We start from the raw sequence: 16,654 nt of genomic DNA, 5'->3' as shown, positions 1-16,654 counted from the left end.
GTGTTGTGCCTGTGTGTGTGTGCTTGTGAATGTGTGCACATGAGCTTGTGTGTGTGTGTGTGTGTGTGTGCACGTGCGTGCGCTTGCACTCACATTCATATATGTGTGTGTGTGTGTGTGTGTGTGCTTGTGAGTTTGTGGGTGTGCACTCATGTGTGTGTGTGTGTGTGCATGTAACAAATGAGCCTACAGATTCCTCCACTTCTAAAAGCCTCCTAGGTAGAAGTTGACTCTGGCCAGCAGCCCTGAGCCTTTGTGGCACCTGACCCAGTTACGACTCCTTGATGTGCCCTGCCTGCTCTTGGCCCCGGGCAGGAGTGACCTAGAAGAGGACTCTGCACTAACCATGCAGCCTCCAGGGGTGACCCTCTGAGCCATGCTCTCGGCCCCTGATCTTGATGTTTCTAATAAGAGATAATCGTGGTGGGAAGTCCTGCATGCAGGGTAAGGGGATACACACCAGAAAACACACCAGCAGTGTTGGATGTGAGCCCCACTGTACCTGAGGTCTGAAGGAGGGACAACTCAGCACCCAGATGTGTGAATCCACACGGGCATCTGGACCCATTCGGAAATTAACCTGTGAGGTGGGCAGACACCCAGGCTTCCTGTGAGTGGGCAAACAGGGATCGTGAGGTTCACAAGTGAAGCCCAGGTGAGCAATTCAGTTTCTCTACCATGGAGAACCCTGGGCCTGGCGGGGGGCACTGGTGTGGTGCTGCTAGGGGTCCTGGGGGGGGAATGCCACAAAATAGACACAAGGGGAAGCTGAGTCTGAGAGGGGTGACGGTGACACAGGAGAAGAAAAGATGTCACCTGCCTCCTGGGACCTGCAGCTGAGCAGGGATCAGCAATGTCACCAAGGGTGAGCCTCAGGGACTGACTGGCTGACAGGAGGGAGCCGGGGCTGGGGTCACTGGGAATCTGAATGGAGCTCTGGGCTTTGTGGGACACGGACCACGCGGACTGGAGTCTGGGGCTCTTTTCTTCATGAGGACCCTCCGGACGGATTGATTGCAGTGACTGATGGGAGGAGATGCCTTCTGAGTCATGGCAGGCAGAGTCCTCTGGCTAGGTCTGCAGGGATCCCACAAATTAAAGTTGCTGTACACATGACCTCATGAACAAACATCAATACTCGCGCAGGCAGGCAAGGTGCCGCAGACACGAAACTGACAGAAAGACCTGCATGCCCACGAAGACTCTGTTCTGAGTCCTGTAGGCAGCACAGTCAACCCTTCTGCTGAGTCCATTCAGCAAGGAGGGCCTTCCCCAGGCCAGAGAGCATGCCTGGCCAGGCCTTCCTCCTCTGAACATCATGGCTGCCGTGTACTATTTGGGAGATACCTACCCCTGGTTTAGAGACACTTTGATGGTTGAAACAACATGCAGACTATAACATTAAACACGAAATGCTTATGAGATAAAGAATGCTCTCGAAAGATGAACTACATTGGGCAATTGGTAAGGTGGGGGAAAAGTAAAAAGAATGGCTAAAAAAGGTCTCATGTACCTGCTGCGTGACATTTCCTGGGAAACCATGAATACAAATCTCTTCATCCCAAAGAGGACACATGGACAGACTGAAGAAATGACCCCACTGCAGTCTAGTTAGTGTACCGGTGAGTAGTATATCAGGGACACTTACAGGATCATGGATGGTGCAAAGGCCAGGGCATCCCCAAAAGCTCAACACTCAGCACAAGAGGCTTCTCGCAGAAGCTGCTGCCAGGAGCTCTGAGCGGGCAGGGCCAACAGAGCGTCACCTCTGCCCGCTCCCTGATGCTGCTGCTCGGTTAGATGCATCCCATTATGACAGTGAGAAAGGAGAATTTGGAGATTTCAATTCTGTCGGTGGGAAAATTGAAATAGAAATCAAGATCAACCGTGAAGGAGAAGTAAACAGAACCCTTGAGTCATTGCATCATTGCAACAAAGACTCCATCCGGTGATGTGCTTGTTTTTGACTACATGAAGCACCCTTCTAAACCAGACCCTTCTGGAGAAGGCAGCCCAGATTTGTGTCTATGTGGACATCAGAAGAAAAGTTATGGGCTTTCTTGGAATCCAAAGTGGGTACTTACTTAGATGACCTTGCCAGCTGCCCGCGGGACCTCAGTGCAGTTCCAAAGGGGGAAGAGTGGTGGATGTGAAGACCGTCTTAACAGGCAAACAGCAGCAGTAGAGGACGGTTCCCGGCATCTGCTCCCCGAGTCTCTCTTTGGGTCAGTTGCAGATGATCAGAAACTTATGATTTGGGATACTTGCTCGAATAATACCTCCCAACCAAGCCACTCGGCTGATGCTCACACAGCTGAAGTGAGTTGATTCCCTTTCAATCCTCTTTTTAAAGCTTTATTTATTATATATATATATGAGTACACTGTAGCTGTCCTGAGGCCCTGCTTGCTCGGGCCCAAAGATTTATTATTATATGTAAGCACACTGTAGCTGTCTTCAGACACACCAGAAGAGGGCGTTAGATCTCACCACAAATGATTGTGAGCCACCATGTGGTTGCTGGGATTTGAACTCATGACCTTCAGGAGGGTAGTCAGTACTCTTACCACTGAGCCATCTCTTCAGCCCTTAATCTTTCAATCCTTACAGTGAATTCATTCTTGCCACAGGATCGGCTGACAAGACTGTTGTCTTTTGGGTTCTGAGGAATCTGAAACTCAAGTTGTGTTCCTTTGAATCACATAAGGATGAGCTATTCCAAGTTTAATGGTCACCTCATAGTGAGACTATCTTAGCATGCAGTGGTACTGACCGTAGGCTGAATGTCTGGGATCTAGGTAAAGTTGGAGAACAGTGCCCAGAAGATGCAGAGGATGGCCCACCAGAGTTGTTTATTCGTGGTGGTCACACTGCCAAGACTCTTGACTTCTCCTGGATTCCCAGTGAACCTTGGGTGACTTGTTCTGTGTCAGAAGACTCCACCATGCAATGTGGCAGATGGCAGAGAACAAGTATAATGATGAAGTCCACAAGTGTGGACCCAGAAGGGCAAGGATCCTAGCCACGTCTGCACTTGGGGTTCTAGACTCTCCTTGTTTTCCTCTGAACCCCGAGGTGGATCTAACATTGGTTTGAGACACAGGCTTTGTTCAGTTACCCAATTACAATGGGTGCCGCCAACGATGCTACCAGCCCAAACCATGGGTATTTTCTAAATCTTAATTGGGGGGGGGGTTAATTCAGCAAAGCCTCGTTGGTGGTTCCAACTGTGACCGGGGCTGAACAAAGTCTGTTTTCTGTTGTGTGTGGTTTTTCCTTCCTTCCTTTCTCTTTCTTTCCTTCTTTTTTCTTTTATTAACTTGGGACCACCAAGCTGTAAAGACGTATGTTTTTACCTGGCAGTTGTATCACTGGTGAACTGTCAGGTTGAGAAAGACTGAATTGCTAGTTTGTATTTGTTTTTAAGATTAAATTAATCCTTGATAAAAGTTGTTTTTTTAGGGGTTAGTCTTTGATCACTATAGTGTGATGCCATCTCCATTTTGGTTGGCCTGTCTTTCATTCTCAGGCCTGTTACTTTCAGTACACACACACACACACACACACACACACATCTTGATCTTACCTGGCCTTGTCCATTCTGTCCTGATCACCATGAGTTCCTATGTGCAGCTGCCCTGCTGTGTCTGGTAAACACAATCTCCTTGTACTTGTCTACCCACCCAGGACAACATTTTAAGGGTAATCATTGTTTCCAGCATTAACTGGAAATGTGAAACCTCATGGGGTTACACCTCCCTAGAAGCTGCCGGAGTCCCCAGTGCTTGTGACTATGACCTTATTTGGAAATAGTTTCTTTGCAGATGTCATCAAGTCAAGGATTTGGGTTTTGCTTTTGTGCCAGAGACCAACCCAGGCTCAGCGTAGTCTAGGCTTGGGCTCTGCCCCCAACCTGCATCCTCTGCTCTCAGATTCAGGATCCTTTTGCTAATTTACTTTAATTTATTTATAATTTATTTTTATTATTTTAAATTTTGTGTATGTGTGTCGTGTAAGTGCCCCTAGAGGCCAGATGCATCACCCCTGGAGCTGGAGTCTCAGATGGTTGGGTGCCGCCACCCGGCAGAGGGTGTATGCACTCCTGCTTGAACAGGACTCAGATCCTTTGCAAGAGCAGTACAGGCTCTTAAGTATTGAGACATCTCTCCAGCCCTGGATAGTGCCTATAACCACACACACACACACACACACACACACACACACAAATGCAAGAGTGATAGCTTAGTAGTTAATAACATCTACTGTTCTTGTAGAGGACTGTATTCCATTCTCAGCACTCACATTAGATGTTCAAATCCACTTTGTGTGTTTGTTTTTGGGGTACAGAGTCTCACATAGCCCAGGCTGGCCTCAAAACCCAGTATATAGCCAAGGATGATAGTGGACTTCTTACCCTTCTGTCTCCTCTCCCTGGGATTACTGTTGTATACCCAGAATGCAGGGCTTGCTTAATGCTAGACCAGAACTCTGCTGATGGAGCCACAGCCCCAGAGTCTAATAACACATCCTTTTTGCCTGTGTGAGCAAACACTTCACAGACAAACATCAGCACCAGGGTGTCACTAGCAAGGACGAGTGTTATTAACCAAACAAGAGGGGCTTCACCTCCATTGCCATTAATCTAATTAATAATCCTTACACTAAAAAACAAATAAATAAAACTGACTGCATAAAACAAAACATAACTTAATGAATAAGGAATCAGAATAGCACAAAATGAAACACGGTTGCCACGTGCCTGAGGGTCAGGAACTTGACCACGAGGTGGAAACAGACTGTTTTACTTGTGGTAGTCATGCACACCCTAGTCAGAAAGAAAAAAAAAAGGTGGGCTGGGGGGAGGTAGAACAGTTGCCTAGAAACACCCAAGCCCTCGGATTCCACCACCAAGCCTAGTGCAGCAGAAAGTGGTGGGGAGAAGGAACGAGGAAGGGAAAGGCAGTGATGGTGGGGAAGGAAAGGGAGAGGGAGGGGGAGGGGTCATTATACCTGTGACCCAGATAAAGGTACCCCTTACATCCCTGAACATTCTCTAAGTGACTCTACTCCTCACCGCCCCCATCCCTCCCCTGTCCCCGCCCCACCCCCTTGCACAATCTTCACCCAGGCTTCTTGAGGAGCTGGCCTCTGAAGGTTTGTCAGGTGTCTGGGTGTGACAAACATTGCTGTCCCCACACAGAGCTCAGACAGAGTTGTCAGCCCTGGTGATATGAATTGTGGAGTGCGTTTTTCCCTTTAAATTCGTATTATTTTTGTATTTGACTGCCGATTTCTTCTGACCCCTGAATATCCTTCTTGCAGAAGTTTTTTAAAGCTAAGCCCTGGCCCCCCAAATGGTTTTGTTTCTGAATCTTCCCTTTGCAGGGGCCCAAGAGTCTTAGAGGTTACACACACTTGTTGCTCTTGCGGACACACAAGGCTCACAGCTGCCTGTAACCCCAGCTCTGGGGGACCCACCATCCTCTTCTGAGGTCACCTGGATACATGTATAAATAGACCTGCATACACAGATAATAAGGATCTTTTCTTAAAATCTTCCCTTTTCAGGTGTCATGACTGAGAGTTCAGGTGCTGTGAAGTAGAGAGGGGCACATTGCATGGAACCACATGGTGAACAGTTATGTCCCCAGATTTGGTTCCCAGAACATGAGGCAGCTCTTACTCAGGGCGGGGGAGTCCTAGTGGGAAAATTGCTCAGTGGACCAAGTGCTGCCTTGCGAGTCTGAGGGCCTGAGTTCGATCCCCAGCACCCACATGAAGGCATTGGGGGTGTGTATGGCTAGATCCCTGCTGAGGAGCTAGAGGTGTGGAGCCAGGCAAACCCCTGAAGCTTACTGCCAGCCAGCCCAGCTGTCTTAGTCAGGGTTCCATTCCTGCACAAACATCATGACCAAGAAGCAAGTCGGGGAGGGAAGGGTTTATTCAGCTTACACTTCCACACTGCTGTTCATCACCAAAGGAAGTCAGGACTGGAACTCAAGCAAGTCAGGAAGCAGGAGCTGATGCAGAGGTCATGGAAGGATGTTTCTTACTGGCTTGCTTCCCCTGGCTTGCTCAGCCTGCTTTCTTATAGAACCCAAGGCTACCAGCCCAGGGATGGCACCACCCACAAGGGGCCCTTCCCTCTTGACCACCAACTGAGAAAGCACCCCACAGCTGGATCTCATGGAGGCACTTCCCCAACTGGAGCTCCTTTCTCTGTGGTAACTCCAGCCTGTGTCAAGTTAACACACAAAACCAGCCAGTACACTAGCCAACTGGTAAGTCAAAGGTCAGTGAGAGACCCTGTCTCAAAAGGGAGTTAGAGGGGGCTGAAGAGATGGTTCAGCGGTTAAGAGCACTGACTACTCTTCCAGAGGTTCTGAGTTCGATTCCCAGCAACCACATGGTGGCTCACAACCATCTGTCAAGGGATCCGATGCCCTCTTCTGGCGTGTGAAGATAGCTACAGTGTGCTCATATACATAAAATAAATAAATCTTTATTTTTTTATAAAAAAAAAAGGGAGGTGGAGACCTCACTTTCTCTGATTAAGACGCCCAGCTTTGACCTCTGAACAACTCACATGCACCCACATGCAAACACATCCACATAAATGTACACCACACACGTGTACAGAACACCCCAAGGAAAAACAAAAAGGCTGTCAGACTTACCATTTGACCCTGAGGAAAACTAATAACCCTGGTAATAAGACTTACAAACAGTAACACTTTTTAAAAAAAATTCCAATTCTCCAATAGCCTCCCAGAGAAGTCCAGCCATGGACTCACGGTCTCCCATCATCCTCTCTGATATGCACAAGATGGACGTGTAAGTGCGTGAGCTCTGCTCACGTGTGAGGCCAAACGGCCACTCTTATTTCATTTACATGGGCCCCAGGGACCAAACTCAGGCTGTGTCAGGCTTGTGCGCAAACGTTTTCACTCACTGAGCCGCCAGCCCAGCTCTTACATTCCCTGCTTGTTGTCTGTTTGTTCTCTCTTAGAGTTGATGTCATCTTCCAATGCCTTGCTATTGAGTTTTTTTATCATGCATTTAGACTTATGAATCCAGGAGAGACTATAATGGGGGAGGGGCAGCAGGAATCTGAGGGAGCACATCCTTAACTACACTCAGTAACCAGAGAGGGAACCGGAAGTAGGCCACCGCTAAGAACGATGAAAAGTCTGTCCCTGGTGATAAACTTTCTCCAACAGGGCTGAACACTATAAAGGTTCCACAATCTCCCCAAACAGCACTACAAATTCTTCAGGCACACAAGCCTACGGGAGACATTCAAGCCACTGCAAGCCCCAAGGTCCCATCTCCAAGGGCCTGGATCCTTCACGCAGGCCCCACCTCCTACAGCTTCCACAACCCCCAAAAGGGTGCCACTAGCTGGGGCCATTCAGAATGTGAGCCTGCGGGGTGTTCTCACCTTAAAGAATAGCAACTAGGAAAGAGAAAATCCTGAGCCCTTTGACTGACCCAAGGAGAACCCGTGTCCAGGCCCGGGTCCAGGCACACTAATTCCGCATCACCTGGAATTAATTCTGAGGAGCATCAGACAGAAAGGCTAAGGAGCCACTTCAGAATAAAGACTCTAACGAGACGTGACAGCTGAAGGCGCAGCAGCATCCTGGATCGGAGCCTGGGTCGGGACAGAAGTTATAAACGACGTTATTTTGTAAATTGATGAAATTTGAATATAAAATCTGAGTTAGATAATAGTAGTGCCCAATAATAAATTTCCTAATTTTCATAATCATACTGAGGTTATGTGAAAGAGTATTCCTATTCTCAGGAGATGGACAGGGAAGAACTTTTGGGCTAGCAGGGCATGGTGTCTTCAGCGGGGCATAGGGTCTCCAGAGGTGCATGGTGTCTCCAGAGGGGCGTGGTGTCTTCAGCGGGGCATAGGGTCTCCAGTGGGACATGGTGTCTCCAGCCGGACATGGTGTCTCCAGAGGAGCGTGGTGTCTCTAGAGGGGTGTGGTGTCTCTAGAGGGGCATGATGTTTCCAGCCTGTTTTCCAATGAATCAGTCAATAATCAGATGGGAAGGAGCATGAACGACTGGGAATCGGGGTGATGCTTTTCTAACGATTCCGAACATCGGAAATTACACAAAGAGGATCTAAAAGGATCCATTCGTTTCTCAAAGTTCACTTCATCGTCAGCGTGCATTTGCTGGTTAAGAATGAGGCCTTAGGAGCTGAGAGACAGTTTCTTTCACAGAGGACCTGGGCGTGGTTTCTAGCACTCACATAGTGCAACTCCAGTTCCAAGGCACCTGCTCAATGCTGTCTTCTGGTCTCCTCAGCTCCAACAATCACATAGTCCTCATGCAAGCACACACATCTATACATCACGTCTTCCCCACCGTGTGTGTGTGTGTGTGTGTGTGTGTGTGTGTGTGTGTGTGTGTGGGCATCTCAAAGGGTAAAGTCACTTGCTACCAAGGTCAGCACCCTGAGTTTAATCCCCAGGATGCATGCCGTAGAAGAGAACTGACTGCCCTAGACTAACCTCTAGCCTCCATGTGAGCACCATGTACTTCCTCCAAACATACACAATAAAACAAACAAATGTAATTTAACAATTTTAATGTTGCTTTACTAGAATAATAAATGAATGAAAGATATCATCACAGGAGGTTAGAGAGCATCTACTACTACCAAAGCCGCAAATCCTGTTCTCGGGAGCTAGAGGCAGAAAGATCTGGGTTCAAGGTCATCTCAGCTAGGAAGGTCTTTTTTTTTTTTTTTTTTTTTTACTTAAGATTTTTTTTTTTTTATGAGAGTACACTGTCTTTGTCACCAGAAGAGGGCATCAGATCTCATTACAGATGGCTGTGAGCCACCATGCAGTTGCTGGGAATTGAACTCAGGACCTCTGGAAGAGCAGACATATGCTCTTAACCTCTGAGCCATCTCTCCAGCCCTAGGCAGCTTATTCTAGTCAACCTAAGGTAAAGAGGGCTTCTTAATATGCACAAGCCCTGGGTTTCTTCCCAGCACCATGTACAGGGAGTGTTAGTATGCAGCCCGGCAGGTAGAGTCAGGGCAAAGGTTCAGGGTCACTTGATGTGGTGGTGCATGCCTTTAATCCCAGCCCGGTCTATAAAGCCAGTTCCGGCACAGCCAGAGGTACGTGGAGAAACTCTGTCTCAAGAAACCAAACACAATTTAAAGGTCATTTTTGGTTACACAGCAAGTTCAAGATCATCCTGGGCGACTCTTTAAAGGCTGTACCTTGAAACCAGCTGGAGGATTAATTAACTTCCCTAGGTTTCTCTTTTGTTAATCTGTAAAATCCGCTAGTATTGCCACCAGCATCAGAGACCCTGAAGTCTGTACAAAGCTGCAGCACACTGCCCCGCCTGTAGGAAGCCCCACCCACTATAGGAAGCCCCACCCTCTGTAGGAAGTCCCTGTACTCACTTAGCTTGCCAAGTCAGTGGCTTGTCTTGCATTTGTCCTTTGTCTGTGGTGGTTTGGACGAGAAATGTCCCTATAGGCTCGCATATCTGAACACTTGGTTTCCAGCTGGTGGTGGATCTACTTGGGAAGACTTAGATAGTGTCGCCTTGAGAGAGGAAGTACGTCACTGGAGTTCGAGTTCGTCTCAGAGAGTTCGAAGAGCTCAGCATTTGCAGTTCACTCAATCGGCTTCCTGCTCCAGCTGCCACACACCCCTACCATGGAGGATTCTTTGGAACACGAAGCCAAATGAACCTTTCCTTTTATAAACTGCTTTGGTCACGGTGATTTATCACGGCAGCCCAGCCGAAAGGCACTAACGACAACGCCCCTTTCGCTCCGCGTTTGCTACTGCCTCTAAACTTGAAGGCGACAGAGGTTCTGCGTGGCCCTGACTCCTCTGTTCCACATGCCCTCTCTCTTTGCACCTCAGATGTATCCCTTTTTGAAGTGACCATTTTTACAGAGACATAACCCTCTTTTCCAAACACAGTGAAAAGGGAGGGGCTGGGACCTAACCAGAACATCCCTTAAAATCTGGAGTTTCCAAAATATTACGCCTGAGACGTCCCCGTGGACTGGACACTGCGCTTAGAATAGAAGGGCCATCTCTGACTTCTGACTCTCTGTGAGGACAAATCGGAACAAGTGTTGTACTAACACATCTAGGAATAATACCAAAGGTGCCCATGTAACGTCAGAGAACAATCTAAATATCAACTATTCCTGGAGAGATGCTACAGACAAGCAGGCTGAGCTGACTCTGGGGGTCTCTCTTCCCCTGTGAGCACTAACTAACTCAACCACAATCTGGAGATGCTGGGTACTGAGCCGTATCTACCTAAGACCAGCCTGTGAGGAGTGCATAGACTCGGGAAGAGCAGGGCAGTCAGAGGGGTATAAGTTCTTGGAAAAAAAAAGAAAAAGGAACTTCAGAGATATGAACTTCATAGTCTACATGGGTTTCCTGCCCAGAGTTGAAAAACAAACTGAAAACCACTGAGAGATGAAAATTTGGGCTCACCTTTCAATATTCTCCTTGTTAGCTGACTGTCTACTCAAAAGACATTGTCTCTGAATGTCAGAAAATGATCTTTAGTGAATACATCTTGGGGTGAAGTCATCCTAGATTTGGGGTGTTCTCTACAGCAGCAACTGTGGTGATAAGAAGGGGTAGGGCACAGAGACATGGATCATGTGTGGCAGGGAGGCAGGAGTTCATGTCTCTTAGATACAAGCCTCAGTCTGGAGCAGTCAAGGAAACAGAGTTTCTTGGTGCTGAAGGTGTAGAACTGAGAACTTGAGTGGCCGTCAGAAAGTGGGGAACCCCGAGCTGCCCACTGAGATCTGGCAGCATCTGGCCCTCAGAGAAGAGGAAGCAACATCAGTCTGAACATGAAACAAATCTTTCTAAAGCGAGGATACCAAGTGTGTTTGAGTCAGGTGGGATCCAACACAAGTACAGCAGGGGCAGAGACAAGAAATAATTGAAGGTCACCTGTCAATCACCTTCCTGATACTGTGATAAAACACCGTGACCAAGGCCTGAGATAAGAAGGGTTTATTTGGGTTATGCTTCCGAAGAAATAAATGATGGTGGAGCGAAGGTGGCAGGCAACTGTAGAGCTCACATCTCAAACCGCAGACAGAAATCTCCCCAACTAGGGTACGTTACAAAGCCCAGGATAAGCACAAAAGAAAAGGCCTTGTCTATTAGGACCTGCAAGGCTATTTTCTCCTGTCTTTTGAACAAGGACCTCACACTTTTATTTTGGACTGAAATGATGTGATTGCCTATTTCCCACTGTGTCTTAAGACAACTGAGGGAGAGTCGGGGTAACAGAAGGAAGCGGGGAGAAGCTGGAGAGATGGCTCAGTGGCTAAGACAGTTGCCGTTCTTGTAGAGGACCTGCGTTGGGTTCCCAGCACCAAATGGCAGCTCACAACCATCGGTATTTACAGTTCCTGGGGATCTGGCACCCTCTTCTGGTCTCCATGAACACCAGGCATATGTGTGCCACACACACACACACACACACACACACACACACACACACACAGGCAAAACACTCATACGTGTAACATAAAATAAATCTAAAGGGAGGATGTAAGTGGAAACTTGCAGTTGAGCTGTGGAAGTTTTTTTTCTGCCCACAGTGCATTTGTTTAATTTTTAAATTTATTTCATAGATTCGTGAGTGTGCCTGATTCCTGAGGTCAGAAGAGGAAGCTCGGTCCTCCAGTTAGAGACAGTTGTGAGTTGCCTCCTGGTGTTCTCAACCATGGAGCCAGCTCTCCAGCCCCATAATGCATTCCTGAGCAGGGGGCTGGACTCACACAGAAGCAATCTGAACAGATACATGTGTCGGGGTTGTGGGGCATGAGTGTTTGTAAGAACTGAAAGTTCTTTTAAGTTCTTAGCATAGACTTATTCTTTAAGATTTTGTTTTCATTTGAAAATCATTTGGGGGTTTGGAGGAGATGGTTTAGTCAGCAAGGAGGAGTGAAACCTGTAGAAGCAACCAGCTGTAGTGCCATATGACCCTAATCCCAATGCTGAGGAAACAGAGACAGGAGGACTCCTGGAGCTCCCTGGCCAGCCTAGTGTCTTCATCGGGGCTTCCATTGCTGTGAGCAGACACCATGACCAAGGCAACGCTTGTAAGGACAACATTTGACTAGTGCTGGCTTACAGGATCAGAGGTTCAGTCCATTATCATCATGGCAGGAAGCATGGCAGCATCCAGGCAGGCATGGTGCAGGAGAAGCTGAGAGTTCTACATCTTGTCCCAAAGGGAACAAGGAAAAGACAGGATCACACTGCCCAGATATGAGACCTCAAAGCCCTGCCTTCAGTGGCACACTTCCTCTAACAAGGCTACACCTTGTCCAATAAGGCCACACCTCCTAATAGTGCCACTTCCTATGGGCCAAGCCTATTCAAACTGTCGTCACGGCAGTAGGGAAATGTTCGCATCCTAGCAACAGGAAGTAGAGAGCAGGACAGGAAGTGTCAGGATGCTATCTTCAGTGACCTACTTCCTCCCTCAGAGCCCCGCCTCTGAAAGTTTCCAGAACCTTCCTAAATAGCACAACCAGTGGGGAACCAAGCTCTGAATCCGTAAACCTATGGGGACATTTTGTCCAAACCACAACAGGTGCTTTACAGCATACATGTGGGTGGTGGGCTCACACAGGAACAGTCTGGGTGGTAGATAGACAAATGTGTGGGTGTCAAGGGCACCTGGAACACATAAAGGGGGAAAGCTTCACTCTTCTTTTGAAAGGGTGGAGTCCCCAAGCACCCTAAGTCTGGCTACAGTCACACCCACGTAGTGGAGACCTGATTACAGCAAAATCACAGTTTTCCATCCTTCTGTGGTGCAGGACTCTGCCTCTCATGTCAGACCCTGGCCCTGCAGCCCTCACGCCCGGCCTCGGCCACCCCTCATCTGCGAGGCAACTAAGCACACAAACAAAAGCAGAGAAAGTTTTCTTCAGTGGTTCACACTGAAAAGAGCCACAGAATAACATTTCCATTAACCTTTCCTCCATATCGGGGTTTGAATGGAAAATGTCTCTATGGGCTCAGGCCTTTGAATGCCTGGTCTCCAGTTAGCCATACTGCTTGGGAGAGGTCTAGGAGGTGCGCGAAGGCTTCCTGGAGAAAGTCAGTCACTGAGGGTAGCTTCGTCCCACTTGCTTGCTCTCTCTGCTTGTGACAAAGGTGTGAGGTGTGAGCTCTGGCTCTCTGTCCCTGCTGCCATGCCTGCTGCTTGCTGCTGGGCCTCCAGCCCCCACCCCCACACCGACGGCTTGTATCCCTCTGGATCCACAACCCCAAATAGTCACTCTGCTCTATAAGTTGTTTTAATCATAGTGTTTTTCACAGCGACAGAAAAGTGGCTGATGCAGGGCCCCCCAAGTCATCACCCAGGTGCTGATATGAGATTACATTTAAAGAGAGAACAGCACGCACAGTTAGAGGTCCTGGTCAAGATACCCGCCATTGGCCCCTCAGAGAACAGGTTTCAGAGCCAGCCTGTAAGGTGGGGGGTCAGGCTGTGTGAGATCCCTCTGGGAGACCTGCTTCTCCTCTGCCCGCTAGACCAGGGTCTAGCCTGTTCCTTCCTCCTCCAGCATGAGAGTCGTAGAGAAATTCTGGTACCTTGGGGCCCAATGTCTCTATGAAAGGGAGAGACACACGTATCTCTCTAAAATATCTTCATTATTGCTGAGATGGCTATGCTAGGGGCACCAAGAAAGAAAAAATACAGAGACTTCGGAAATACCCAAGGAGATTTCTTTTAAGTCCACCACATGATAGTGGACTTACTTGTCTTTTGACCCAGAATATCAAGGCCTTGCAAGCATTTTGAGTCTTATGGTGATTGCTGGGGCCTTTCAACATTTGACACCATTAGACACAGCCATGTTTAATTTATAGACCCTGGAGAAACTGCAGAGCCAGTGCTTTCATGGAATATCCCACAATCCCGGGCCCCAGATTGTCCAGATGGCAGGAATCTCTCCAAGAAAATGTGTGGAGAGCCAGTTTACACTCACCCAAGCTCTGAGGGAACCGAGGGCTCTCTGAGGGTATAATCCATGCTCCTGCTTCTCCTGACCCACTAAATTATACAAGGGCACCAGGCACCCGGCACGGAAGCTAAAATTAACGTTTCGTGGGGGCATGCCAGAGAGTTCTTATGTCTCTGGTGGAAATTTTCCATGCTCTTGTGACAGACCAGTTTCCACTGATGTCCCCATAGGGAGGGAGAAGAATCGAGTTCCTTGCTTTGCTTTTCCCGCACTGCATAGAAAGTCGCCACATGGTCACCGTGCTGCACACATAGTCACATGGGCAGTCTGCTTGGCTTTTGGTGAAAATCCCACGTTCACTCAACAAATATTTATTGGTCATCTGTGATGAGCCTGGCTCAACACGGGGTGCTGAGAGCGAGAGACAGGATGGGTTGTAGTGCGTGCTAGAGACTGGAGCCGGGCCTGCTGGGCCCCCTCCCCCATCCCCTGGCCACACAGTTCCTGGCCAAGTCTGATAATCATGTAGTGTCTAAGAATTGGAAGAATTCTGAGAGAAAGCAGTGCCCGACCCCGTGTCAGGAGGAGCTTAAATTCCCAGCTCTCTTCCTTCCCAGCTGTGCAGTAGGAGCCAGAGGCCATTTAGATATGGTCAGAAAGGAAAAAGCAGTAAGCGGCACAGGGGCCCACGGGGAGATCAGAGGGAAGACACGGCTATGGGAGTCTTCCTTTTTCTGCCCTGGGTGTGACTTTCACACCCTGAAGCAGCATGCCCAAGTTGTAACAGGAACACTAGATGAGTAGCTCACCAGAGTCCTGCCGGCCATGGTGGGACAGGACATACCCAGCACCCCAGCTGCTAGAGGCTGTAATGTGAAAATATCCAACATCAAATTGCAGGATTTCTGTGATGTGGCCACAGTCCACCCTACCTGGCTTCAAAGATGTTCTGCTCCATTTCTGAGCAGAATGGAAGGAGCACTCAGCCACAGAGCACTGCCGATGTGAGCAGGCAGGGTGGGGGGGTGAGGGGGGAGCTCTTAGCTACAGAGCATTCCTGGGCTTCTCCAGAAGACCCTAGCTCAGTTCTTAGCATCTGTGTCAGACATCTCACAACCACCTGTAACTCCAGCTCCTGGAAATGTGATGCCCTCTTCTTTCCTCTGTGGGAACCCACACTTATCCAAGTACATGAACACAGACACACACACACAGACACACACACACACAACACACACACACAACACACACACACAGCACACACACAGGGGCGTTGGGAGGGAAAGAGAGATTAATCTATAGACATATATGTAGGTAAATGTGGTTGAGTGTGCGCACATGAACATATGTGCATGCATGAATATGTGCAGCTGTGGGGCCATAAAAGAGGCAACACATGCGGGTCAGGGGTGGGGGAGAGAGAAAGAAATGAGAGAGAAGGAGAAGGAGGGGGAAGAGGAGAAGGAGAAGAAGAGGAAGAGAGGAGGAGGAGAAGAGAGAGCACACTCCGTCTGTAGACACGTTGAAGGGTCATAGATCATAGAGGGGCAACAGACAAGTCAAAAGTATAGATGACATAAGGCCATGGGACACAGCTTCACCTTCCTAGAAACTGCACGAATTTTCTTTTCCATTTAGTCTGTCTCCAAAACATCCATCTGAGCCTCGAGTTCGGTGTGTTCCCTATCACTGGCCAATAATGTGAGGATGAAATCTTCCACTCAATATGCTAGCTAGCCTGGCTGTGTTGTCTTTAGAGTCTAGAACTTCCTAACTTCTTATCATGTAATGCGTACTTGGTCAGGAATGCTGGAGATGTGGCAGTTTGAATGAGAATTGCCCTCATAGCCACATATGTTAGAATATGTGCTTTCTGGTTGGTGGAGCTCTTTGGGAAGGAGGAGGAGGAGGAGATGTAGGCAGCTTTTGATATTTCAAACACCACACTACTCCCACTTAGCCCTGTCTCTCTGTCTTGTAGCTGTCCCAACATATGAACTCTCAGATACAGCTCTAGGTCCACGGCTGCCAGCCAGTGTCATGTTTTGCACCATGATGGTCATGGGCTAAAGTTCCAAAACCGTAAGGCCCCAATAAACCCTTCTGTCACGGTGTCCTCACAGCAATAGAAAAGTACCTAAGACAGAGGGTACACACGTGCACATACACATTGCATGCATGTTTACACATGTACATATACACGCATATACTCATGCATGCACACATACACCTGGGAGCACACTCAACCATATGTTATGTGACATACATATCTTATGGGACACAGTTCCTAGGAAGACTTGAAAAAACAATATATACTCACAGCAGATAGGAAGACAATGACAGACCAAAGGAAGAACACCATGGAGTCCTCCTGGTGAGACTCAGAATGTTGGCAGTGGCAGGAACTCACTTTGTCACATTCATGCCTGGCTTGCGTCCAGGAAACGCTGAACAGTTCCCGCCTGAGTCACAGCCTGGGCGAGCACACTGAGGATTTCCCAATCTGAAGGGCTGCATTCCTTTTGCAGTGGGTTTCTTCTAAGCAAGAGTCTCTCTAGACTGCACACGCATAAGATGAGCGTGCCTAAAGCGGGCAGCCCTCTGTTTGCTTCAGTCACCTTCACACGC

At 48.4% G+C, this 16,654-nt stretch overlaps 1 pseudogene; it reads left to right on the top strand.

Annotated features, from left to right (window-relative positions):
* Window positions 1-1,658: 1,658 nt before the first annotated feature.
* Window positions 1,659-3,022, top strand: LOC127666284 (histone-binding protein RBBP4-like; annotated as a pseudogene).
* The last annotated feature ends 13,632 nt before the right edge of the window (window positions 3,023-16,654 follow it).

This window comes from Apodemus sylvaticus, chromosome 15 (assembly GCF_947179515.1).
Source record: "Apodemus sylvaticus chromosome 15, mApoSyl1.1, whole genome shotgun sequence".
NCBI classification, from domain to species: Eukaryota; Metazoa; Chordata; class Mammalia; order Rodentia; family Muridae; genus Apodemus; species Apodemus sylvaticus.
The sequence above is the reverse complement of the archived record's forward strand: the minus strand, read 5'-3'. Positions and strand labels throughout refer to the sequence as shown.